General features: G+C 51.4%; 1 protein-coding gene across 1 annotated transcript in view; it reads right to left on the reverse strand.

The window, feature by feature from the left end:
- RBMX (RNA binding motif protein X-linked) overlaps positions 1-12,914 on the reverse strand; it is a 159,326-nt gene extending 146,412 nt beyond the window's left edge. Inside the window, exon 1 of the mRNA XM_051792643.1 lies at positions 12,908-12,914. The gene's annotated coding sequence lies outside the window, so the exon portion shown is untranslated. The remainder of the gene's footprint in view (positions 1-12,907) is intronic.
- Positions 12,915-19,106: the final 6,192 nt, after the last annotated feature.

A 19,106-nucleotide genomic window follows, 5' to 3' on the forward strand; every position in this document is an offset into this window, starting at 1 on the left:
CATGTCTTTGACACTTCTCCGATGTGCATTAAGCAAATATGCAATCATCCTTTCATTCTCTATCTTTGCTTTCATTATGATTTTTTACACTTCATTACATTTCCCTCTATAATTGCAACTCTTTGTTGTCCCAAAGTTTTATGGCTCTTTCCTCTCTTCTCTCACTTCTTGTGTTTCTTTGTTATTCACGTTAGCTTTTCTTGACACTGTGTTCCTAGTACATTTTCTAGATGTCAAGCAAACTCTTAGGCCTAAACTCATTTATCTTTGAACACTTTCCATTTCCACTTCAGTGCTCTACCCCAATGAATTCCATCCAGAACTTCCTTTTCTTCTAAAATTGGCTGTGCTGCTTTTATTCAGCGTTCTTTCCTTTTTAGGCCTAATTATAAATCCAATTGTTCGGTCCTGAATGCTTCCACGAGCTCCATTCATTTCCGAGCGCAGTTCTGCCATAACTGCTGGGGGAAGTTGCGTGACTGCCCTTTCAAAATCCTAATATGATCTAGATGAGAAAGAGATGTTATTTCTAACTTAAATTAAACCCTAGCGCAAGATCAGGCTGTTAAGTCTCTCCTCTCTGCTCTCCTGTCGCCGCGTTTGCCCACCCTGGAGAGTTTAGAGGATGCTCTGTGGTGGGTTTATGGAGTTTTCCCAGCCCCTTGCAGTGCCCGGAGAGCTGCAGGGAGAGCCGGTGGGCACCGCTGTGCCTCCCGCCGGCTTCAAGTGCAGGGGTCTGTTGAAATCCATCAAAAGCAGTTCAAAGTGGCAAATGGCTGATTCCCACAAACATAAGCCACTTCTCTCCTTAGGAATTTTTACTGTCTGCTTGAATAAATGGGTGCTAATTTGTAAGCAAAAAGTGCCAACCTCACTGGCTTAATTTTGAGCATCTTTGGAATAAGTGGTGTGGTGGTTTGGGCTAGGCCTTCCTTGGTGACCAGTTTGTAACCAAGGAAGGGTCCAGATTTACCCAGTATTCCCTACGATTTTTACGTAAGCTGGGATATAAGAAGAAAGGAGGAGAGGCTTTCGCTCTCTTTCCTTCCGGTGGCTTGGAGGTGCAGGTTCCCTGCTGTTGAGTCTGCCGTGTTGGGGAGCGAGGCCTGGTTGGGCCTTGTCGACCTTGGGAGACAGAGGTTGCCGGCGATCGTTCCGGAGCGACCCTCGGTTGTCCCAGGAGAGTAGTGAGCTATTTCTTTGTTAACTCTTTTAGTGGATAGATATTGGGCTGCTAATTGGGAATATTATATATATATAATATTTTGGTTTTGTTCCTTTTCCCTTCCCCCTTCCCTTTCCCTTTTTTTTTTAATTATATATAAGTGTAAATATATTTATATATATCACTTTGGTTGTCTCTCTCTCGTTTCGGGTTTTCTTTCGTTTTTTTCTCCCTCTTCTCCCTGAGGTTTGAGGGGGGGGGGGAACTCTGGTGGTAAGGTTTGGAGACTTGGCAGGGAGCCAGCTTCAAACCATATCAGTGGTCAATGGGAAATGCCTGGTTTTTTGCTGCAGCTCTCCATCTGGGATTGATTAGCTGTTTTGGCTGAATTTTGGCTCTGCAGCTGGGCAGGGGTTGGCACAGTGTAGCTGGGGCTTGTGTGGGAACAAACCACCTGTGGTTTGTGAAGCTCACTCTGCTCCCAGACTCTATGGGACGCTCAGCTGCTCAATCTCAAGGCAAACCATGCCCACTGCTCCACAATCAAATGCCTAACTCGTCTCGAGTCTTACACACTCAGATTTTAGGAGCAGCTAAATGACATGATGGGTTTGGTGTATGTCCAGATACCCTCTGTCAACATTTGCCTTTAGGTATGTTCAGATATTTAGGTGTTTCTTAGGTAACTTCATCTGGGTTGAATGTTCTCAGAACGGGAACACACAGGGCTGGGAGCACAGTCTGAAACAGAGAACAAATGGGAACATGATGTTCTTCCAGTGCAATTATTGGCAGGATTTGCTAAGCTTTCAAATGGGCAAGTTAGAACTCTTCTTTCTCCTCCAAAATTGCCCTTGGAGGGAGGTGATGACAAAGAGAATTGCTCTTGTCCACTTACTTACTTATTTAACCTGATTTCTTTCTATTCTTTGAGCATCTGGAAAAACCATGAGTCATGTGATGACAAAGTTCATCCTTTGTTCTGAGGTGAAGAGGAGAATGTCAGTGACTTTGCAGACCTGGGGCACTCTGTCAACCCCAGCTAACGTGGGGGCTGCTCTGCTTTGCTCTCTAGGCATCGCTTTCTCTCGAAAGCCTGAGAAAAAGCAACCACTGCTGCCTGTGTGTCTTCTTGTGACCTTTCAGATGGGTGTTCAGGCAGTGTCAGTAGGCTCAGACGATGCACAGTGATGGACCTGCAGGAATGTGGGTGATAGCAGTGACACTGAAGTGTGTATATAGGATTGTGCACTCCATTGAGAGTCGGTGATGTGGAGATCTGTCCATGTTGCAGGACCACTGGTGCAGCTGCAAGCAGGTAAACTGTTTGGTCTCTGATTCCCACCTGTAAAGCAGAGCAGATATTGCTGGCTGCAGAGTATGTATGGTGATATAGCTGTATGATTTATAAGCTGTGAAGGTTTTAAGATGCCTCACAAGTTGCTCAGTGTTGAGCTCAGTGGTTCAAGGAGGACTTGCCTTAGTTCAGCTTTGACAGTGCAAAGCAGAACTGTCGTGAGTGGAGAGGGGACAGACACTATCAAGATGCACAAACACCCACATCAGGGTTTGGCACATGTCACTGTGTGGCAGTGCCATATAGCACACAGTTATGGAGGGCTTGGGAATAAAGCTCCTTTGGCCTCAGAGGAACCCCATCACCCGTCTTGTGGTTCATTGCATTGGGCTCTTGCTTTTTGTGGAAGAGGGGTTCAGACTGCACAGATACCAGATAAAGTCTTACAAATTACCTGACCTTAAAGCCTGAACCCTTTAGAAATCTGTACATTGATTTGTTAAAAATTTTGGCATTTTGTTAAAGAACTTTCCTAGGCGAAGCTGTTGAAATGGTGGCCTTCACCAGCAATTGCTTTGTTATGATGTAGCAACTGTCCTCAGAGGGTGCAGGGGCATGGCTGGGGTATTTAGCTTGTGTCTGAAATTTTTTTTCCAGTTTGCAGAACCATTAGTTTTTTGGAAGCTTTAACACATCCATGTATGTGGTCAGGCATCTTTCTCACCCTAAAATATCTGACAGAGGGAGACAGAAAGATTTCTTGCAGCGACTCCTCTGTATCAGACCAGTCACAGGAGATGACCTGAAAAAACTAGCCATGATATACCATATCATGTAAATAAATAGATCTTGCAGTGTTTCTAAGCATCTACAGTCAGCTGTGTGCCAGAGGGATATGACTGGATTATTATAGTCTGTCATTTCAGCATGAATTCAGACTCTATGTTAAGTGAGTATTATTTAATAGTCTGGATGAAGCCTTTGGAGCTGTTATTATCTCTCATGTAAAAGCATGCTAAAGCAATTTGAACAGGAAAATCATCTTGGTGATGGGCTGTATCCCTCCAGTGGAAAGGCTGAGGGGTTTGTACTGTGCCACACCAGAGCCACCTGCCCTTTGGAATGGGAACTGGGAGGCATACAGACCCCCGGGATGGCACAGGGAGGGATGTCAGGCTGCTGTGAGGAGTGGCCAAGCTGCTGCCTGGACTGTGGCCATGTGCTTAGGGATGCAAAGCAAACAGCTCTGCTTGGGAGGACCAAAAAGTGAACAAGTTTAACACAAACTTTAGAGCTGCTGTCAGCAAATCTGCACGGGGTGAATTTATCAGTCGCCTCATTGCAGTGTGACACGGCTGTGCTGCCTGCAGGCTGCAGATGTGTGGGGAGCCAGGAGCCCTCTGTGCAGGGAGAAGTTTCAAGGTCCAAAGAGAAACCTCTGGAGAGCCACTGGGTTTGGAGGGTCATGAGCCATGGGGAGGGGCCGTACAGCCACACGGCCAACAGGCAGTACAGAGCCGTGGAGAGCGAGCTGGGAGGAGGGATAAAATCCCACACAGCACAAAGCTGCTTGGTGGGGATGCTGCTCCAAGAGATCTTCATGTCAGGGCAAAACAGGCCTTTAAATTTCCATAGAATTAGGTTACGTTTGTGCTCCTTTTCCATCCCTGTATCCTGCACCGTGCCTGGCTCCAGTCACAGCCGACAGGCCACCCTTGGAAGCAGGCAGCAGTCCCCAGCTGCCTCATGATATTATTATTTTTTTATTCACCTCAATAAAAGTCTGTGATTCATTAAGTGCTTGTCATGTTTTGATACGTGGATCAGGAACTGATCAATAGCCAGCCAAATTTAATAAAAAGGAGCTCTATTCTTGGGAAATGAGCTTGTTACCATGCCAACTATCGATCTTTCCTGACAGGCTCTGTAAGTCACAAAATGGGGTCCTGATGGGTAGGTTGGTCTCCCTCCTAGGCTGCCAGGAAGGGCACTGGTTGCAATATCTGTATTTAAAAGACTTTGGGGACAACCTTTTTTTTAGTACTGTCTCTGTGTAATTCTTTGGCAAAGGTTCTAGATTGCCTGGAGCTAGCAGAAATCATCTAAAGGCTTTATTTTTCTTACTGGCTTTAAGATGGTGGAAATAAAAGACAGAAGGTAGCAGAGCTCTGGTTCTGTGCCCAAGCCTCAGAGAGTGAGGAGGGATGGAACCCAATGCCAGCCCACATGCCCTCCTTGCTGATGCATGATGTGCCAACCATCACCTGGTCCCTGTCTGCAACAACATCCCAGCATTTTTCCTCGCAGTGCTAACAACTTAATATGAGCCAAATGGTGTTAAACGGCACTGAAACGATCCCCTCTCACGTGGATTTCTCTAGATGACCATGGTAAGCAGGACAGATTTACATTCTGAGGAAGAGAAATGTTCTGCAGAATCCCACAAGTCCCAGAGTCATTTCACTGAGCTTCCCTCACTGATGCTGTCCTTAAATTCAAAGTCTTGGCATTGCAGCTATTCTCTGGCATGGATGACACTGAAAGATTTGGGAGCAAGAGCTGAATATGGACAAGGAGGAACGGGTTCGTCGAATGGAATTAACACGTCCCCAGGGTTTTGATTTGCCTGATCTGTTTCCATGTTCCTAGATTTTTATTTTCACTTTTTTCTCCTTTTATTTCTCAGAAGGAGGGTGGGAAGGGCTGGCTGTGAGGGGACTCTAGTCATGTCCTTACTCTGCCAGTGACTGCATGCCAGCCTGGCACAAAGAGGTGGCACTCTTCAAGTCCAAAACATGCCATTTTTGTCTCCTACTTCAGGGCTTGGTCCAAAATACACTGGGATCAGTGGAGGTAGATTTCAGTATGATCTGGTCCTTTCCCAGTCCAAGCTGTTTAAATACAGTGGCCCACGTCCTTCTCCAGGACAGCCACTTAGGTCAGTGTTCGAGGTTTTAAGAATGGATGGCGAATTTACTTGTGGCAGCAAAAGATTTACAGGCTTAGAAAATCCAATTCTGTGCTCACTACAGTCCCTGAGACTTTCCTAGAACAGTTTATCCAGCCAGAAGTGAGACAAAGATAGAATTTGATGTGGAAGATCTCGCGAAAGTCACCTGGGGAGAGGGAGATCAATGTAATTCCTTCATGGCTTTTCCAGATTGTGTACTGTAAAAAGCTTATTATGATTTGACCTTGACATTAGCCCTGCTTTGAATGGAGGGCTGGACTCAAGACCTCCAGAGGTCCCTGCCAGCCGACATTTTTCCATGGTTTCATCTCAGAGATGTGACGTAAGGTCTAACCCCAAAACGAATATGCAATTAGCTTTTTTGGATGTTCAGACTCGGAGGGCAATAAGAAGGGACATCAAAACCTGAATATTTCTCTGAATTATTTGTGTATCTGAGGTGCCAGAGCAGTCCTAGTCGGTTGTCTGTGCAAAACAGAGGTTATTGAACAATGCTGTTTTCTGCAGAAAGGTTGCCAGCAGCAAGCTCCTGTCCTTATGTCTGCTCTTGGCATTCCTCCTCCTTGGGTTTAGCTCATCTCAAACTTCCTGTTTCGAGTTTCTTTCCTTCAAAGATTTTTCTCTTGTAAAAATCAGTGGACATATCCATAGGGTTCATTAACATGAGTTGTTTAATGCCATGTTGTTGTTTAATGTTTGTCCTTTCAATATACAACAAAAGTGAAAGATTTCAGTAAGGTTTGACAGAACCATAGAATTGTTTGGGTTGAAAAAGCCTTCTAAGATCATCAAATCCAACTGTTAACCCAGCACTGCCAAGCCCACCACAGAACCATATTCCCGAGTGTCACATGTAGGTCTTTTAAATACCTCCAGGAATGGTGATTCCACCACTGCCCTGAGCAGCCTGTGACAGGGATTGGCAACCCTTTCATCAAAGAAAATTTTGCTAGTATACAATCTAAACCTCCCCTGGCACAATTTGAGGCTATTTCCTCTTGTCCTGTCACTTGTTATCTGGGAGAAGAGACTGATGCCCACCTGGCTACAACCTCCTTTCAGGTAGTTTTAGAGAGGGATAATGTCCTTGCTGAGCCTCCTTTTGTTGAGGCTGAGCCCACCCCAGCTCCCTCAGCTGCTCCTCATCAGACTTTTGCTCCAGACCTTCCCCAGCACCATTGCCCTGCTCTGGACATGCTCCACTGTGAAGCCCCAGCCTCTCTCTGTCCCTGCAGTGTCTGCAGTGCCGTGGCACGGCAGCGAGTGCGGTGCAGGGGCAGGGTGGGGCAGCTCTTTCAGCTAAATGTGTGCGTGCCAGATTGAGCTTGAAATAAAAGTCTTAAAACTGAGTGAAAATTGTTTTGGGGAATGGATTGCCGGATCAGATCCCGGCAGCCTGGGCAGAGCCTGGCAAGATTTAAACTCAGTACCGATTGTATATGCTGTTTCTCCTGCAGTTTGTACTGGAGCCTTGAAGACAAATGAGACCGGTTGGGTGCCAACAGCAGTGCAAGGCGGATGAGAGAGAAGGGCCCCTCCGAAGCCGCAGGAGGAGGAAGCCGGCAGTGCTCCTGCCGGTTCGCAGGAGCAGAGATGTGATTCGTGCAGCCCCTGCCCCGCTCCACCAGTCCAGCTTCCTCCTCTCCACCAGCAGACACAGAAACAGCAGGCTCAGGAGGAACACAAGCAACGGGATAACCAACTTGGAAAATACCTTTTGCTTCGGAGAGAGGGCCGCCAAAAGCAAAGCCCAGCTGGACAGCGTTAGCTCTGCGGGCAGCTGCCTTCCCCGCCTGCCGGCAGCGAGAGGCTCCGCGTCAGCACGAACCCAGCGAGGGGAGAGAGACCGAGCTCGGGGCTGCCAGAGGGTTTGTGTTTTCCCATACTCGAGGAGCCTGCTCTGCAGTTTTTAAGATGTATCAACAGCCTCACATCACATCGTGATTTGGCTGCGAGTTGAGCCGAATGTGTATTATCTCGGCGGGCTCATGGTGTGCCTCTCCTCCCCGTCTAATATATACGAACGTACAGCGAGAGTTTTACGGACAAGATAATGTGTTTTGGCTGCATGAGATAGTTATGCTATTCCTATAGGAGAAAAATTTAATTTTGCTCTGAATTCCACTATAACCAGACAGCTCCCCATTTATATCCTGGGTAATAAATCAAAGCAACATGAAGTCTCGTGCACAGAACTGAAGTGGTTTCTTAAAGCAAATTTGGCAGGAAATAAGTCATCATCTTAAAAAGCCAGTCAACTCCTCATATCCAGTATATCACCAGCTCTCTGCTAAAATCTGCAAACAGGCACGAAAAGTCATTTTGTAAAAGAGAGAAGTCTGTGAGATAGGCCATATGACTGTTATCAAAATCACACATATTTCTGTCAGAAAAATCACCCCATGAGTTCCCTTTGACTCACGGGTTTGCAGTGCTCAGGTACTCGAATATCACAAGGGCCATTAGTTTGGCTTCCTACAAAAATAAGGTCATGTTGGTATCACATCTTCCCTCTGTGCTTTTCCTCTTTCTTCTTGCCTCCTCAACTGATGTTGTTATTTTTCTCTTAAGTTTTTTTTTTCCAACGTTCCTTTCTAGTTTCTATTTCTATCGTGCAAACATGCCATGGCAAAGCGATGTAAGCAATGCATAATATATTTAGAGTAATGTATGATTCATTTACTAGCTTTCATAATTAATGTGGCTGTGTTTTACATACACAGTATTTCCTGCATGCATTTTATGATGTGAACACTCTTCAAAATCTAATAAAATGTAATCCGTTAAAAACAATAGTACTAGTCCTGTGATGAGATTTGTGTGCAGTTTTGAGGCAGCTGCAGAAAGAACTTGGTGCCAAGTTTCTATTCTAAACACCAATTTTAGCTGCTGTTTTATGCAGCTCCTAATTCTCAAGGTGGAAATTATTATAATTATATATATTATTATAATGATACCACAGTTGGTCTGGGTATCATCTGCTTCCATACCCTGAAAACTTTCCAACCCAAATAATTTTTCTATGTGCTCTCTGGAGTTCAATAACAAACACAAAATGATGCTGAATTTATGAAGAAACCTATAAGAACTATACAGCAGCATCTGTAAAATATCAACTAAATAATACCAACATCTGTACCTCCAAAAAATTCATTCTTGCCTGGGGTTTGGTGAAGCTGTGAGCACACACTGCCTTGTCCTCTGGACCCTGTTTCCAAAGATATTTATACATCTAATTGCCATCAACATCAGCAAGAGTTGGGAACTGTTGGTGAGCTCAGGCCAGGCACTTTCTTTACACATTATTCTCTTCCTAGTTAGGACTTGAGGACCCCATGATTTTGCACCCCATGGAGAAGAAAGCCAACATAGCCATTTGTGTGCTGTTCCTTGACACTGTTCCAGGCAGATGGATTTGGGAGCATTTAGTTTCCTATCTTTGCTCTAAAAATGTGTGTAAAATAATTTCCAACAACAAAATCTACACTTAGGAACAAAGCAATCTAAGAAGAATACACTGAAAATTCAAAATTGATATTAAAAATGGATGTAATTTCCAGTGTAAAGCTAGAAATCCTGTTTCCATCTCTCCAGCTACCACACTGATATTTTGCCTGCTTTCCTCCAGCTGAATCCTCATTAAAACCAATGGACAAAAATCATCGCAGCTCAATGGCAGTGTGGGGTTGGGGGTTTTATTTTTGCCTGTGCTCTGAGCCCCAGGTTGGGTGAGGGCAACCGAGTCAGCCCTGTGCTGCTGGTAAGTCACCACACCTGAACAGCAACTCCCTGCTGCCAGCAGGTGAGGAGCATCAGTGGCTTGAGTACCTTAAGCCTGGCCTTGGGACTTATGGGAGTGATTATGGGACTTGCAGAGACTGGTAGTGTGTAGTAGGGAAATGCAGTGTTTTTTGAATGCTGCTGGTTGGAACAGCAAGGGGACAGCTGAACCTCCTTCACAGCTCCACGCCACTGGCTTCGCTGGACTCACATCAGGCTTTCTCTGAGGTATGTGACATGCAGATTTTCAAAGGTACTTAAGCTCTGCTTTTGGGCTTTTCTGTGTTGCTCCTGGTGGATGGTTCCCTGCTGTGGCAGCTGCCTGTGCTGCATGGGCAGCTTTGGTGTTTCTCCCTGAGTGGGATTTGTGCAAACCTACAGGTGACTTGTGCAGTGGCTGGCGCTGCTTCCGGATGGGAAATATGTGTTCTTGGGAATGGCACTTGGCAGGGAATGCTGCTGTGCTGGGAGCCACCTCCCTTCCCCAGTGTGACACTAGAGGAAAGGTGGAACACTTTTCATGTGGAAAAAGGAGCTAAAGACTCTAAGGCCTCAAATCCTACCTTTTAGATAAATCAATACTGCCGTTACTGTTGGGAAACAAAATCCGGTGCTGCAGCAGCACAAGTCTGAAGCGCTGTATCCCTGTCTAGGGTGAGCCTCCTGCTCCTTGTGTCATCTCTTGGGCTGGGGGGTGACACCCACCCCAGCGCACTCAGCCTCTCATTTGGCCACCTCTTGCCCTGCAGGCTGCAGGGGGGTGTCGTGGCAGTGGCAAGGGACACCTGCACTGTGCCCTCCTGGGAGGAAGCTGATAAAACTGGTCATTTCTAATGCTTTCCAGTTCTGATTTCTGGAGCTGGATTTTTTTCTCCCCCTTGCATTTGAGGAGGTTTATTTTAGTGTTGTGTGTACTGCTTGGATCTTTGGGCTGGAGCCTAGCTTTTATTTTTTTGCCACATCTTGGGTCAGTTTTGTGTGCATATTTTTACTGAGCTGGAATGATTTGTGCCTGTTGGCCTTAATGACGATTCAGCTGGACAAAAGCAGGCAAAATATCAGCCTGGTATCTGGAAACAGAATTTCTAGCTTTACAGTGGAAATTATATCAATTTTTTTTATCAATTTTGAACTTTTGGTTTGGGGTGGTTTTTTCGTTGTTTTCTTCTTTATTTCTGCTAAATTTCTTCTTTTATTTCTACTAAATTCATTACTTAGAGAAGAAAAGCCATGTAAATATATCTTTTTAAAGATTCAAGAAATGTAAAGCTATGGAGGGGGAAGGGATCAAGCAGCAGTACTATTTTGAATCACCAATATTTGAAATCTGAGTTTTAAGTGAATTTTTTCGATATTTGTGACCTGGTAATGACTTCCACCTCTGGGAGGCTTGTGCAGGTGATGTTAAAGCTTTCCTGGCACCTGCACCTGTACCTGTTTTGCTGCAATCCCAGCAGGTGCTTCTGCCACAGGGTCCTTTCTCCTTCTGCCAACAAAGCTACAGCAGGGGTGGGGGGGGAGGCTGTTCCCCCCGCAGGCAAAGCCTCTCTGTCATACCTGTGCAGAGCCCCTGGGGGTGGCAATAGTGGCAATATTTCTGACTCAAGGCTTGTGACAATGGGAGCTGCACTGTGGCTTATGCTGGTACACGAGAGGGGCTTGGCCTCGGTGTGGGGAGCTGCCCCTCAGCCCTCGCCTGCCAAGTGCCACATCCCTCTCCAGTTTCAGGGCCTCTCACGTCCTAAATGGGTGAGAACCTCCCAGGACACGTGCCTACCCAGGTGGCCTCCTGTCCCCAACAAGTGACCTCCAGCTGGGAGGTCTCTGCCCCTGCAGCCACCTCCTCTCAGCATGGTCCCTACCCAAGCTCCCAGAGGGCACCGGCTCCAATTCTGCCTTCTGGCAGTTGGGTGAAGGGGCAGAAAGTCCCCTTTTGGGGGAGGTTTAGGGAGGGAGGAACAGCGATAGTCTGCCAGGAATGCAACAGCAGCACACGTGCATGGTCCCATCGCGTGACCTGACACTGCGGCCAGAAGGGCTGAGGCGTGATCAATGCGTCGGTTTTGAGACGGGTCAAAGACACAAGTTTTGGGGGGAAATGGAGAAATGCAGGACAAATACTGGACCTGGGAGACCTGTCCTCTGCCTGATGTGGAGGAAAACTCCCAGAGGCATTCAAAGGAAACCGCTAATTACTGCTCGTGTGGAGCGGGGGACACCACACGATGGGTGAGGCTTGGAAGCTGCAGCCCCCTTTGCGGGGTGAGGAAGAGCAGAGAGGGGCAGGGGGCTGGGGCACCGCCGGCAGCACCCCCTGCTCGCCCCCCACCTCCACCAAGTGCCGTGCCGGGGGTCCTGGGGTGGGGTGACTCTGGGGCTATGGGGTGCTCCGGCCACGCTGCGGGGGAGCGGGATGGGCGCAGGGGCTTTCAGAGGGCGCGGAGCGACAGCGGGGATGCCCGAGCGCTTCTTCCTGTAGGGAAAATGGGGCGAGCACGGGATGACTCCCAGCATCCGAAGTGCCAGGTATTGAAAGGATATAAAATATACATATTTAATTTCCCCCCCCCTGCACCGGTAAGCCCCTGGTTCATTTGCACCTATAATTCTCGTTTCAGGGCGGCTGCGATGCAGCAGCCGCTGCCACCTCTGAGGTTAAACGAGAAATAAAATAGAAATAAATGCCCACATCTGTCCCTTTTTTAAGGCAGACGACAAAATATTTTCGTGTCTTCCGGTCCGACCAGATTCACACAAAGACCGTGGGGAAACCCCAAAGTCTAGGGGAAACTTGCAGCTCTCTCCCGCAAACGAGGGGTGCGAAATCTTGTGAGATAAAATTATGGAGCAAAGTGGAGGATCTCTGTAAACAGGTTGAGCATCGAGAGCCTTTGTGCCCAGCTCGCCTTGGAAGGCAGAGGGGCGTCGGGGATGCCCGTCCCTCCCAGCTCCCCTTTCTGTGGTCTCTGACATGGTCACATCAAAGGACCTGCCGGAGAGATCTGTGCACAACCGAGTCACCGAAATTTGCGCCTGGGAATAGATACAAAACCAGACGATACTGATATATTTGAACGGCGAAATATTGGGTGTATCTATATATGCGCGATGCCAGAGGTTTGCACAGTTTGTCTGGAAACGCCCGGAGTTGGAGGCGGAGGAAAGGGAGGGGGGTTTAATAAAAACCATTTGCCACTTGTCTTCAATTAGGGTCTAGAAATGTAACAAAAATAAGAAATGCCTATTTTTTTTAATCACTTGCCGTCGGGAACAAGAGGTAAACGCGGCTCCCCTGTAACGATTGCGGGGTTTCGTGTAGAAGGGAGAGAAGAAACGCAGGCGGTATTGTCGCGATGCAGGTCGGCGTGGCTCGTGTCCCGGCACACACCTCGCCGTATTCTGCTGCTTCTCCTCCCGGAGCCGGACCCCCGACGGGCCGCGGGACCCCCGCGGGGCTCAGGAGCGGCGAGACGGGGAGATCCGGCTCCGGGGGCCTGGGGGCTTTGCAGCGCGGCTCCCCTGAATCGGGCGTGAGAAGGTGGGCACGTTACAAGGTGGGGTGTCCTCATTTTTTTCCCCAGTGCTAGCGGGGTAACCCCAAACCGCCGGGGCTTCTCCCTCTCCGGGGTGGGCAGCCACGGAACATCCTGTCACCCTGTCCCAGGCAGGTGATGGGCACCTTGGAAGCCAATACCACCGCCCGCGCCCCGATATTCCCCTCATCTTCGTGTCCATGACAAATAGAGGCAACATGAGACAGGAAAGAGGGAGGAGGGAGAGAAAGACACGCACACAATAGCCAGGCAAATTGTTAGCAACTCCGGCGTTTGGGGAAGCCGGTACTGTAACTGCGCTCTCATCAGTCACCGCTCCTGAAGTGATAGTAAAAATGCATCTAAACATGCTGCGGTGTGATATATAAAAGCACAGCGGGATGAGCTGCTTTCCAAAAAGGGACCTGGTGATTGGATATGCCTTGGCATGATTGACAAGAGCTTAGTTTGGTAAAGAGAAGACACGCAAGCTTTCACAGCGGGATTTCTTTTCTAAAATATATCACACTAGCCTTTGAAAAGCGCCGCACACTATAAGGGAAATAAGGTTGCTTTATAGTGCGCTGACATTTCTTTAAAACACAACTAAGATCAAAAAAAGAAATAAAATGTGTTCCAAACACAATGTTTTAATTAGTTTATTCTGTGCATTTGCTTTTATCTGGTGTATATATCACGGATCCCCACCCTTTAATTAAAACAACTGGCTGCCTATACAACAGCAGAGACAAATGCTTAACTTTCTCCTTTGTAGCTACAAGCAAACTCAATTTACTACGGCTTTCAGAAGAGTTTTTAAAATAAACGTGGATGCCTTGAAAGCTATCGGGGAACGGGCGAAGGTAGCGGGAAATGGCTGTTTCCTGGCTTTGGAAACTTGAGAGGATGTGGAGTCCCGCGGGCAACCCTGCCCGCAGCCCTGCCCGCAGCGCTCACCCGCTGGCCCTGCGGGCTCACAACCCCACCGAGGGAATTGAAACGCAACGAAGGCACAGAGCTGCCTTCATCTCGGAGCCGCAGCTGAAGGGCTGCGATGAGACTTTGCGTTTGCTTGGTTGCCTTTTGGATTTCTTTTGGTTTCTCTTTCTTGCTCTCTCTCTTATTTTTCCTTTTTATTTTTTTTTTTAAATTTTAATTTTGGTGTGGTCCTCATCGAAAACTAGCTTGCCGCAAGCTCTCTCCCCCCAGCACTGCCCGCTCCGGGGTTGATCACTTGAGGTAGCTTTTCCACCGCCGTCTCCCCCGCCTTTGCCCTACAAGGTTCTCGTTATGGAACTGATCCTCCGGGTAGAGGAATGAAGGTCCTTTAAAAGGCACCGACTCCTTCACCCCGTGGCAAGCACATCGTTTACAGGCGTGTTAATCGTACCGCCGCTGTTCCCCGCGCCCGGGGTGCGCTCCCTGCGCACCCGCGTCCCGCAGCGCGGGGCCTGGGGGATGTTCGATAGCAAAAATAGAGAAGTGAGGGTGAGACCCGCCAGGGGTCGTCTACTGGCCCGAAATGTGGGGATCTAGGCAGCAAGAGGGGAGCTGGCTCTCCCCGAAGCCCCGCAGTCACAGGCAGGGGGTGAAGCACCCTGGTGCCAATCCGGACGCGGGCATGGGGAACATCTGGGCAGAAGCCTTCGCCCCCCCTCCCCGCAGCTGTGATTCACCGCTTTGGCCCCAAAGCTTCGAGCGGGTTTTACTGGAGAAAGGAACTCCCATTGCGGGGCTGTTTAACCCGGGGAAGCGTGAGAGGGCTGAGCCCGGTTCCTCCCGGGAGCCGCGGCCGCCCAGCCCCTGCCATATCCCGTTGCGCCGGAACGGCCCGAGCCCGTCCGGGCTGCGGGCTGGAGGCGCCGTCGGAGCGCTGCATTGCCGTCGCTCACGAAGGGAATAGGGCAGGGGCGAAAGGAGCGGGAGCGGGTCAGATCCCGCAGCTCTGCGGCGGCATCGCTTCTCCCGGGGAGGAAATAAGATAAAGGAAAAAGGAACGGGCCTATCACCCCAAGGGGACCGGGGGGGGGGACGGGACGGGACGTGTCCCGGGTCGGAGGGCGAAGGGGAGCTTGGTTCTCTCCCCGATACCTTGGGGAAAATCCCTGGAGGTTGAGGGGAGAGTCGCTGGGCGATGTGGCCGGAGAGAGGGTGGCAAAAGGCGAGCAGTGGAAAATCGTCGTTTTAATTGTTTTTAAAACGTTAAATCGTTCAACACGTTGTTCCAACATATCCTCGGGGCCGGCGAAATCGTGTTCCCGTCTTTATGGGATGCTGGCTGCGGTGGACGCTCTCGGTGCCCGCTACCGGTATGCCGGAGCCGACACTGGGTGCGGGACGCCCCCTGGGCCGGAGCCCACCTGCGGCCCCCCTCGGGCCCCTGCCCCACCGGGCCACCCCACAGGCCGCCGTCGGGGCGGCACTGAGCGGCTCTGTGCCGGGGTGTCCCGGCCGGTCGCAGCTCTCAGCCCGGGGCCGCGGGGAGCGGTAGCTCCCGCTGCCGACCCTCCAGCTCCGGGCTGTGCCCAGTGCTGGGGGAGAAGAGCTGGAAGCGAGAGTAAATCCCACGTTCTCCCCTGGGACTCCCGGCAATGGAAAGAGCCCCGACATAACTCAAGACTGTCCCCGCAGTCGCCCCAATGACCTGCTGCAGGCTGGAGAGTGTCCCCAGGACGGGCTCCCCCGGAGCTCGGCAGCTCCCCGAAGATGACCCTCGGCAGCTAGAGACCGGTGTTTAGGGCCCGTGGGGGTGCCGGTTCAAACGAGGCGATTTGCCCCCGGGGAGCGCGTTTGTCACGGGGGTTTACACCTGCTGTGAGGTCCCGGGGAGAGAAGGGCGGGCCCGGGGACAGGCTGGGGCCGCGTTGATGACAGGGACAGAGTCCCACGTCCGCCGGCTGCCCCATCCTCCGCCTAAGGGGCAGAATCCGAAGGACCCGTCCGTGTCCGGACAGGGGCGCGGGGCAGCTCCGGGGGTCTCGGCGGCCGTCGGGGCCGGGCCCGGCCGCTCCGCAGCGCCGCCTCGTGCCCGGCCCCGCAACGGGCCCCGCCGGAGCCGCCCCGGACGGGCAGGGGCGGAGGCGGCTCCCGCAGCCCCGCTCCCGGGGCCGGCAGACTGCCTGGGGGGGCGGACGAACTGGGGCAGGGGCTCCTCCGGGGCTCCGGGGACAACCCCTCCTGCCCTTCCCCTCCCGTTATCCCGATCGGCTCCTCCTGCAAGTCAAATCCCAACTCAGCACGGCGGGGCATCTCCGTCCCACTGGTGCTCGCCCTCGGGTGGGGAGGGTCTGCTCAGCCCCTCCCGGCCGCGGGGAAAGGCCCGGGGCAGGAGAGGGCCGCGTACTCCGGGTGCGGGCTCGGAAACAGCCGGGGCGCCGGGGCAGCGGCCTCGGCACGCTGGGGAAGGGGCGGCTCTGCCCCGGCAGCTGATGCCGGGCTGGCGGCTCCCGAGGCCGGGATGCCTCCCCGGAGCCCGGGGCTTGCGGTTGCCCCTCAGGGCTCAGTCACGCAGAAAGGCTGACTAAAGTCTGTGTCCCCCGCAAGAGTGGGACAATAGAGCCACCCTCCGGGTCACAGGTCACCTCCTCGCTGATTGAGATATTCGCCACTTCCCCCCCACTCCCTCTGCTCCTCGGAGGCGCGGGGGGATATCAAGGGGGCGGCCGGAGGGTGAGGATGCTCTCGGCCGGGCCGGGGTGCCGAGGCCCCGGCTTCCCCCTCTGTCCGCTCCCGGGTCTGCACCGTGTCTCCTACTAATGGCTTTGGGGGGAGGGGGTCAGGGGTGGGCGTTTCCTCCTTCCAGAGGGTGGCCTTCCCGGGATCACTCCGGTGCGTGGCCACCCCAAGGTGCACGGAGGGCCCCGGTTCCCCGTAGGGCTGCGACCTCCACTGTCTCCTGCCCCTGGGTTTGCCTCGGCCCCATAGGAGCGACAGGAGCTAATTTATTCTGCAGCGCTTCGAACTGGTCCTCGGAGTGGTTTTTTCACTCGCTTCCGAGCCCGACGCGTACTTCCCACGCCGCTGAACGGTGATCGTTATTTTTTGGAGGGGAACTTCTCCCCATCACCACCAAACATGTGACAAAATCTGGTCTGTGGGCGAGGGTGCCAGTGCCGGCCCGGCTCCCCGAGCTGCAGGATGGAGCCTGCTGGCACCTACATTTCCTCGCCACTCAGGTCTTTCTGCCTGCCTCCGTCTGGCCTTTGATATTCCTCGCCCCCTCCCCTTGCCGAAGTTCAGACCTGTTTACTCCAGCCCGTATCTCTGAAGTTCAAATGTACATGTGCTTCCCCCTCCGCTGAGTGACAGCTACAATGGAAATGTCTCGTTCGCTCCTGGTTTGCATATAATTACACCGGAGATGCAATATGTTTATGGCAGGAGAAAAACTACTTGTCTTTACGCTTGTTAGGGATATTCATTTAACCGCGATATAGTGCGCTTTAAAAGCTCTTTAGGGCGGATGGAATATTCCTCTCGCCGCCGCCGGCTCGCAGCTCGGCGCGGGGGATTTCTGTTGCTGTTATCCCGGGTTTGTTTTGCCTTTTTCTCGCGCCCTCGGTGAAAGGGACGAGGGAAATCCATGGAGCAACCGACCTCCCACTCCTAGGGCCGTTGCCGAAACTTCACCTGTCCCTGCCCCGCTGAGAATTCCACTGTAACGAGTGGGCACCCACTGGGGACCGTGTTTTTCTCCTGCGCTGCAGGGCCCAGACCCTGCGGTCTTCTCCGTGGAGAGGCTCCTCGCACCGTGGCGAGGTGCTCGGACGGGGCAGTGTTAAGTCCAGGAGTCCCCGGGCCAGGACAGCACCGGGGGGACCCTGGTCCAGGGAGGTCCGGGTCCACCGCCTTGCGGGACAGGGACGGGAGCCGAGCACCGGCGGGGCTCTGGGCGCGGAGGGACCCGCACCGCTTTCCAGGGGTTTTACGTTTTTGTAGCTGTTACATTCCCAAATCAACCAAAGGGGAAAAAAAAAAAAAAAAAAGGAAAAAATAGGCGGTGGAGGAGAATTACACGATATCTGTTCTTGACGTAAAGCAGGGGGGTCTTTCTCCGCCTTTCCCTCGCGTTGGGAGCACGGCGGCAGAAAGGAGCCTGCGAGACTACTTTTTCGGTTGTTGTTGTTTGCACGTTTGCAATTGAGATAGATTTAAAAAGGGGGAAGATGCGATGTTCTCCATGTTCTGGAAAATAAATTGGGTTCGGCCAGAAATACGCTGAATAAAAATGGAATGTACTGAAGTGGTAAATACAAAATATATTGTATATATATATATATTATATATATATATAAATTCCGAACGCACGGGGGGAGGGGAGTGGAAATCATAGGCTATACCGACAGTCCCTTAAAAAAAAATAAACACATTTTATGGAATTTTTGGTCCCCGAGCTGGCAAATTCCAGTCAGGAAGCGATGGGATGTAAGTAGTGCCTGTACGCTGGTGCGGATGCTACCGGCTGCACACGCTCAGGCAAAGTTGGCAGAGAAGAAACGGGAAACGTATAAAATAAAGATTTATAGGTTAACTGATGTAGCCCGATCCGCACAGTACACAGCAGGCAAGGCAGGGCTGTAACCACCAAACCCTCCCGATACGGCGAGTCCTCGTCCAAAGCTACGACCACTTCTTTTTATCCCCCCAGCCCCAAGCCCCCGGGATGTTTTTCCCGAAGCCCCGCGGTCCCGCCGTTGCCGGCGCGCGGGGATTTTTCCAGGCGAAAAAACCAACTCAATTTTAATTTTTTTTTTTTTTTAAATGCTCTCCCGCCATGGAGCCACGCTCGCTCCTTCTCTCCGAGCTGGAGTGTTTCCTTCCCCAGCACACCCCCCAGCCCGGCCGGGGCAGCCGCAGTCCCGCTTGGTGTGGGCACCTGGGCGGGCACCGCGGCCCCGGCGCCGCCGCCCTCGGCCCAGCCCGGGCCCGGCGCGTCCCATTAGGGACAGACAACACACAATGCCACACGTGAGGCCTCTGCACAAGCAGGGGTCAGTCGCCCTCGGTCGCCCCAGGTCGGCGACTTCAGAGGCGCTGCCCTCCCCCGTGCTCAGCTGACGGGATAATTGAATTATGTCCCCCCCCCCCCCTTTTTTTTCCCCTCCTTTATTTCTATTTCTTTCCCCCCTCCTTTTTTTTTTTTTTTTTTTTTAATTGAGGGGTTTGTTGTTGTCGAGAAAACCCAACACGTGCGGAAGGTAATTAATGACCGCGCCGCAGCCCTCCGGAGATAGGCAGGTAGAGCCTCAGCGGAGCAGCCAGGGAGGGGGGTGCGTGGCCTCTCCCCGCTGTCCCCGGGGTCTGTAGGTCGGTGCCCCGGTATCCCCGGCCATGTCCCGGCTTCCCCGCGCCCGAATTCCT

Source organism: Manacus candei, unplaced genomic scaffold, assembly GCF_025592945.1.
Source record: "Manacus candei isolate 608988 ecotype Guabito, Panama unplaced genomic scaffold, ASM2559294v1 h1tg000003l, whole genome shotgun sequence".
In the NCBI taxonomy this organism is placed as follows: domain Eukaryota; kingdom Metazoa; phylum Chordata; class Aves; order Passeriformes; family Pipridae; genus Manacus; species Manacus candei.